The sequence below is a fragment of the Amaranthus tricolor genome, chromosome 10, assembly GCF_026212465.1.
Source record: "Amaranthus tricolor cultivar Red isolate AtriRed21 chromosome 10, ASM2621246v1, whole genome shotgun sequence".
Taxonomy (NCBI): Eukaryota; Viridiplantae; Streptophyta; class Magnoliopsida; order Caryophyllales; family Amaranthaceae; genus Amaranthus; species Amaranthus tricolor.
This window is the reverse complement of record NC_080056.1, coordinates 29208213-29215783: the sequence shown is the minus strand read 5'-3', so window position 1 is coordinate 29215783 and position 7571 is coordinate 29208213.

The window sequence follows — 7571 nt, the reverse complement described above, 5'->3', positions numbered from 1 at the left end:
AAGATGAGATTAGAACTTTGCATGATTAAGCTCCACTAAAGTTTATGACAAGCCTTCCTCCCAAGGCAAAATGAAAAATGGAAGGATGATTCAACCACTAAAACCTTGGTTAAGAAGTTAACCATTAAAAGGTTTAGGTATGCAGTTATTTAGAGTATGTACTATGATTGCTTTCTTGAATGCATGTGTTATTTGATCAAACCACAACTACATTTGTTTTAAGAAGATAGTCCTCACTTAAAAAAATAAAAAATAAAAAAAAGAAGGGGAACGTCTTCAATTATTTTCTCAAATTTTATTACCTACATTATTATTCTGTATTGATGGTCAACGTAATATAAATGAGGGTCGGATCAAAAACAGTTATTAACTACCAATTCCATGAACTTACCCACTAATCCACTTTGTTCATACATGCAATATTAAATAATGTGTAGTGCAACTTTTCATTACCCGTCATTTCATCATTAATATAACCCCTCACTCTCACGTCACAACATCTCACAACATCCCTCTTACTTTACCAACTCTCAAACCGTCAATTTCCCTCACTCACTCTCACTTCATCTTCTCCACTTTCACAAATCACCATGAAAACTCCTAAATCCACCTCAAGCAAAAGGGCTAGCAAGAAAACGGCCAAATCTTCTCAACCAAAGCCTCTTAAGATAGTACATCCTTCACCATTAATCACAGCTCCACCATCTTCCCCCAAAGAACCAAATAATTCTGACGCACCAAGTGTATCTACGATGCAAGTAGGTACTAAACGTCCAAACAACACTTCCAAAGGTGACTCATCATCCAAACCGACAAAGAGATCAAAGCAATGTGATCCTAATAGCGCTGAAGAGATTTCCAAAGAAATGTCAGTTGGGTTCGGACTGGACAAGTATTGGTATGATTCCACCCCATTTCCTCAACTACACGCTATTTTGAAAAATCAATGTTGGGAAACATTAATGTCTGATTTTTGTTTGACCTTATTTATCCCAATTTAGTGCGTGAGTTTATTTCTAATTTTTCAATTGATAATGGGGTATGTTCTAGCGTAGTTAAGGAGATCAAAATCGAGTTCAATAGTTTGATGTTAAGAGAGTGATTTGGTGTACCTACTGTTGTCTTTGATACTTACTATGTTGGGTCTAAGATTGTCTTTTCTGGGATTAATGAGAAAACGGTTCTTAAATTATTGGGAATCAATGAAAAGAAGGGGAGGATCAGTTACAACTCACTGTCTGCCCTACACAAATTGCTTTTATAATATTGCTCGTCGATTTATCTTACCACACAATTCAAAGCGAAGTGAGGTAAATCTTCGCGATGCTACCTTAATTTACTGTTTGGCTAATCATATAAAAATAAATTTTCCTTCTTTAATGATTTCCCATTTATCTGATTGCATTGAGAAGAAATATGTTGTTGGGTATGGAGGGCTGTTAACATGGATTTTTAGGAAATTTGGTGTTCCACTTGATGGGCTGTTGTTCCCAATGAGTCCCAACAATAAAATCGGTGCGAAATGTCTGAATAATTTGCATCTAAAATTGAATGATAATGGGATGCTTGAGGATGCCAATGAGGAGGTTGAGATTCTTGATTCTGAAAAGGATGAGGAGTAACAGAAGAATGAAAATAAGGATCAGGTACAGGAGACTGTTCCTTCTGCCACTCATAAAGAGGCGGAAGCTGGTTCCCAAAGGGAACAGGGGGAAGCTGTAAGGAAGGAGGAAGCCTCTAAGGAAGAGGAAGGTAAGGCACTGAATATATTAATGATGATGATGATGATGCCAGTGATGAGGAGGTTCGAATGCCGGTTCAGAAGAAGCCTGTTGTAACACCAAGGAAAAGTCGTAGGCTTGCTGATAGAGCTTTATTTTTATATTATTTTATTATCTTTATTTTTGTTTTATTAAAGTTTTTATTAGCTAAATATTACCATCTTCTACTTTTATTACTATTTATGTATATATTATTGTTGATATTATTATTAGTATAATGGCACTTATTATTACTATTATTATTATTATTATTAATATTAATATTACTACTAAATATTAATATTATTATTATTATTATTATTATTATTATTATTATTATTATTATTATTGTTATTATTATTATTATTATTATTATTATTATTATTATTATAATTATTATAATTATTATTTTAATTATTAGTTTTAATATTATTAGTATTAGAATCAAGGAGGAGGGAAAGATTTAAAACACAAAATGAAACTGCAGCAACTCGCGGCTCGCGAGTTTAGTCGCGGCCCGCGACCTGAGCGCCCTTGCTTTATATGATTTGAAACTTGCTGCCTTCACTTTTGGGATACGATTGGATAAAAGAAGCAGCATGGTTGACGAAGAAATGGCAAAAAATCAGACTAATGATTTCTTCTTTTCTCCTCTTATGCAAGTAAACTTTTATTAACAATTATAAAAGGGATGGATTGTAATAGTTTTAGGGCAGTTTTTTGGCAAGAAAGAAACTACCTGTATTTGTATTAGGGTTGTAAATTGGGGGAAAATCTTTAAAAACTCATTCTTCCTCATGCTTTTATTGGAGATGCCCATTTTTGGTTAAGGTACTCATCTTGAAGAAAGTTAGTGTCCTCTTTTGTCATCAATTGTAAGTCTTTCTCTTTTATTGATACAATCATCTTTGATAATTTCTTTGCTTTTGAATATGAATTGAATTGGGTTAATTGGAATGCTTAGTTGCAAATAGGTTCTCTAATTGCTTAGTCACATGCTATTGAATTGGATTGCTTAGTCTAATTTTAATGCGGTAGTAACTTGAATAATTTACCAGACTTGCTTTAGTCTATAAGTTGTTTAAGAAGGATCATCATTTTGGTTAATTGTAAGTTTGCTTTAGGTTACAATTCCTTAAGTTTGTTGACTTGTTGTGATGTATACTTGATGTTTTTCATTTATGCAATTATAATTAAGATAAGGATACTTTTCCTTTCAATAGACTAGTTGGTTGTGTTGATTTGAGAAGATTGGAAATTAATGTATGAATTTGGAATACTAACAAGTACTCAAGAATAGGTTTCACTTGCTTACAACCTCATAATCATTATTAGTTGTTCTTAGTTAATGTAAGACAAGTTTGCTTCCCACTACACATAACCCCCCTATATTAGTGTTCTTATCTAAGAGAATATACTTAAATCAATTGAAGGTCCTACTTTCCTTGTGGATCGAACCTCTACTTATCATTATATTACTTAGCTGTATTATTTTTAGGAGTAGTTGTAAATTACTTTGACAAGCATAACGATTGTAAAAAGAGCGTGTCAAATTTGGCGCCGTTGCCGGGGAATTGTTAGGCGCACCCCATTTTGATTTTTGTATATCTTTTAATTGTACTTTAATCTTTGTTTATGGTAAATACCCGTGCTACTAACAAAGGTATTTTGCAGTACGATCCTGAAAAAGATAGGACACTTTGTAAGATAAGGAAAGAAATTCGTGAGTGTTTTAAGAAACTTCCATTTGAAGTAGCTGAATCAATGGCTAGAGAAAGATCATTGCGATAATTAAAAGCCCCTAATATAGAACATCAACCTTTGTGCATAACTTATCCTGCACAAGGGGAGGGTTCTACTTTTGAGATCTAATCAGGGCTTATCCATGTGTTGCCTACTTATCATGGTTCCAATGGTGAAGATCCAAACAAGTTTTTATCTGAATTTCATGTGGTTTGTAGTAGTATGAAGCCAACAACAGCTTCCGATGATGTTTTCAAACTTAGGGCATTCCCTTTTTCATTAAAAGATGCCGCAAAAGATTGGTTGTACTATTTACCACCGGGTTGTATCACCACTTGGACGGATATGAAAAGACGTTTTTTGGAGAAATATTTCCCAGCTTCTAAAGCATCGACTTTGAAGAAGGAAATTAGCAACATAGAGCAATGGTCAAATGAGTCTTTTTATGAGTATTGGGAGAGATTCAAGAGATTGTGTGCAAGTTTTCCTTACCATGGTTATTTTGATGATGATCTTATTCTATACTTTTACAATGGTCTTTTGAATGATGAAGTGCGAATGGTGAATGCAGCAATTGGAGGTTCTTTCTTAAGAAAAACACCCACTGCTGCTAGGGAATTGCTTGAAGAATTAGTAGAGGGTTCAAGACAATTTAGTAGAAGACAAAATCCGAGGAAAACAAGTCTTGACAGTTCTAGTTCTAATACTAAGGTTCACAAGTTAGAGGATAAGGTGGAAGCCCTTACTTCAATGATGAGGGATTTTATGGTGAAGAACAAAACTCAACAAGTCAAAGCTTGTGGAATATGTTCTTTAGATCATGCCACTGACACATGCCCACAACTTCAAGAGGAAACTTATGAAGAAGCGAAAGTCATGGGATTTCAAGGTCAAAATCAGAATGTTCCAAGAAAGAATGATCCTTACTCATACACATATAATCCTGGATATAAAGATCATCCAAATTTTCGGTGGAGGCCACAAAATCAAAATCCCTACCCACCATTTCAACAACAAAACCATCCACCATACCAACAACAATTCCACAACAGCAGCAACAACAACATAATCATGGTCTTAATCCGAGTTCTAGTATGACCACCGAAGATATTTTAAGGATATTGACTCAAAATGTTTCAAATATGCAAACTCAGATTATTCAGAATCAAGAGGAAACACGGTCAAGCATCAAAAATATTGAGAAACAAATAGGCCAAATCTCTGGAGCAGTTAGTAAGTTAGAAGCCAAGGAGTCTGATCGATTGCCATCACAAACCAGGCCAAACCCTCGCCCCAATGTGAGTTCCATTACCCTAAGGAGTGGTAAGGAGTTAGTAAATAAGGAGAAACCCTTGGTGAGTGAGAAGGAAATTGAAGATGAAGTTGTAGTTGAAGGGCCAGAAGAAAAAGGAGAAAAACACGAGGCATTAACATCAAACCATCAATTCCATATGAGCCAATTGCACCATTTCTAGAAGCTTTAAAAGGAGGTCAAAAATACGACAATGACAAGGAGATTTATGATGTCTTCCAGAAATGTGAAGTGAACATTCCACTTTTAGATGCTTTGAAGCAAATCCCTAGGTATGCGAAATTCTTAAAGGAATTATGCACTACTAAAAGGAAGCAAAGATTGAAGGGAATACAAAAAGTGGAGGTAAGCGAGCATGTCTCTGCCATATTTCAACAAAAACTTCCTCCAAAATGTGGAGATCAAGTTATGTTTACTATTCCATGTGTCATTGGTGATATTACATTTCAAAAAGCAATGTTAGACTTTGGTGCTTCAATTAACATTATTCCGTATTCATTGTATAAATCTTTAAAATTGGGTACCTTATTAGAAACTGGAGTAGTAATACAACTTGTAGATCGTTCAAATGCATATCCAAAGGGTATAGTGGAAGATGTTTTAGTTAAAGTAGGTGATCTAATATTTCCTGCAGATTTCTATGTTTTAGAAATGGAACATGATAAATATGTGGCACCTATCTTGCTAGGTTGCCCTTTTATGAAAACTGCAAAAACTAAAATTGATGTGCATACTAGGTTGCTTACAATGGAATTTGATGGTTATCAAGTAGAATTTAACATTTACGATTCAATAAAGTATCCTACTGAGAATTTTACCTGTTATTCTATTGATATGATAGATGATATAACTCAAGATTTGTTCAATATTGAAAATGATGATAAATTGAAAGTTGTACTTGAAAATGATCTTGATAAAATGAATGAAGAATATGTTATGAGTACTGAAATTAAGGAAGTAATTCAGGATTTGAATGAAAATGCATTAAATGGTTCTTTTGACAATAGACCACTACTACTGAAATTAAGGAAGTAATTCAGGATTTGAATGAAAATGCATTAAATGGTTCTTTTGACAATAGACCACTACCGCTAACTGTCTTAAAAGAAAAAGATTTGCCATCTGTTTTGCAGGCAACAAAATCAGAGCTTAAACAACATCCTGAGCATTTGAAGTATGTTTTTCTTGGAGAAAATGAAACATTTCTGGTGATTATTTCCCATAACTAAATGATGAACAAGAAGAAAAGTTGATTGCAGTTCTGAAAGCACACAAGGATGGAATCGGTTGGACTATTGCTGACATCAAGGGCATCAGTCCAACCACTTGCATGCATAAAATCTTGTTGGAGGAAGGTGCAAGGCCAATAAGACAACCACAGAGAAGGTTGAATCCACCAATGATGGAGGTAGTAAAAACAAAAATTTTGAAGTTGTTACAAGCAGGTATTATATTTCCCATTTCTGCCAGTGAGTGGGAGAGCCCAACTCAAGTGGTTCCAAAGAAATCAGGAGTCACGGTGGTAAGAAATAGTCAGGGTGAATTGGTACCAACCCGAGTGCAAAATGGTTGGCGAGTATGTATAGATTATCGTCATTTGAATGCCGTAACTAGAAAGGATCATTTTCCCTTACCCTTCATCGACGAAATGTTAGAAAGGCTCGCCAAACATGAATTTTATTGCTTTGTAGATGGTTATTCTGGATATCTACAAGTGTCAATTGCACCTGAAGATATTGAGAAAACGACCTTTACATGTCCTTTTGGCACATATGCATATAGACGTATGCCGTTTGGACTATGTAGTGCACCCGCTACGTTCCAATGGTGTATGATGAGCATTTTCTCTGAATTTTTAGAAAAATTTCTTGAAGTCTTTATGGATGATTTCACAATCCATGGAGACACTTTTGATCAATGTTTGGAAAATTTAAAACTTGTACTTAAAAGATGTATTGAAACAAACTTAGTTCTAAATTCAGAAAAATGTCATTTCATGGTTGAGCAGGGCATTGTTTTAGGTCATATAATTTCAAAGCGGGGAATTGAGGTAGATAAAGCAAAGATCGATATCATACAATCTCTACCCTACCCCAAATCAGTGAGAGAAGTGCGTTCCTTTTTAGGACACGCAGGAGTTTATAGAAGGTTTATTGAGGGATTTTCAAAAATAACTATTTGTCTTTGCAGGTTGTTACAAAAAGATGTGGCATTCCATTTCAATGAGGAATGCAAAAAGGCATTTGATGAAATCAAAAGGAGGTTAGTTTCAACTCCTATTATCCAACCGCCCAATTGGTCATTACCTTTTGAAATTATGTGTGATGCTAGTGACTACGCCATTGGTGCAGTCCTTGGTCAAAGGGTGGGAAGAAAAACTTATGCAATCTACTATGCGTCAATAACTCTAAATGAAGCACAAAAGAATTATGCAACAACTGAAAAACAATTATTGGCAGTAGTATTTTCATTAGAAAAATTTCGATCGTATTTATTAGATAGAAAGGTTGTAGTTTATACTGATCATGCAACTATACGCCATTTGATGATGAAAAAAGAAGCTAAACCTAGATTAATTAGATGGATATTGCTTCTAAGTGAATTTGACTTACAAATAAAAGACAAAAAAGGGTCGGAAAACGTAGTTGCAGATCATAGATCATCTAAGTAGGATTGTAAAAAATACAACCTTTGAATCAAGCAATGATGGATATAGGAGTGAGTCTATAAAAGAAGAATTCCCGGAGGAACATTTG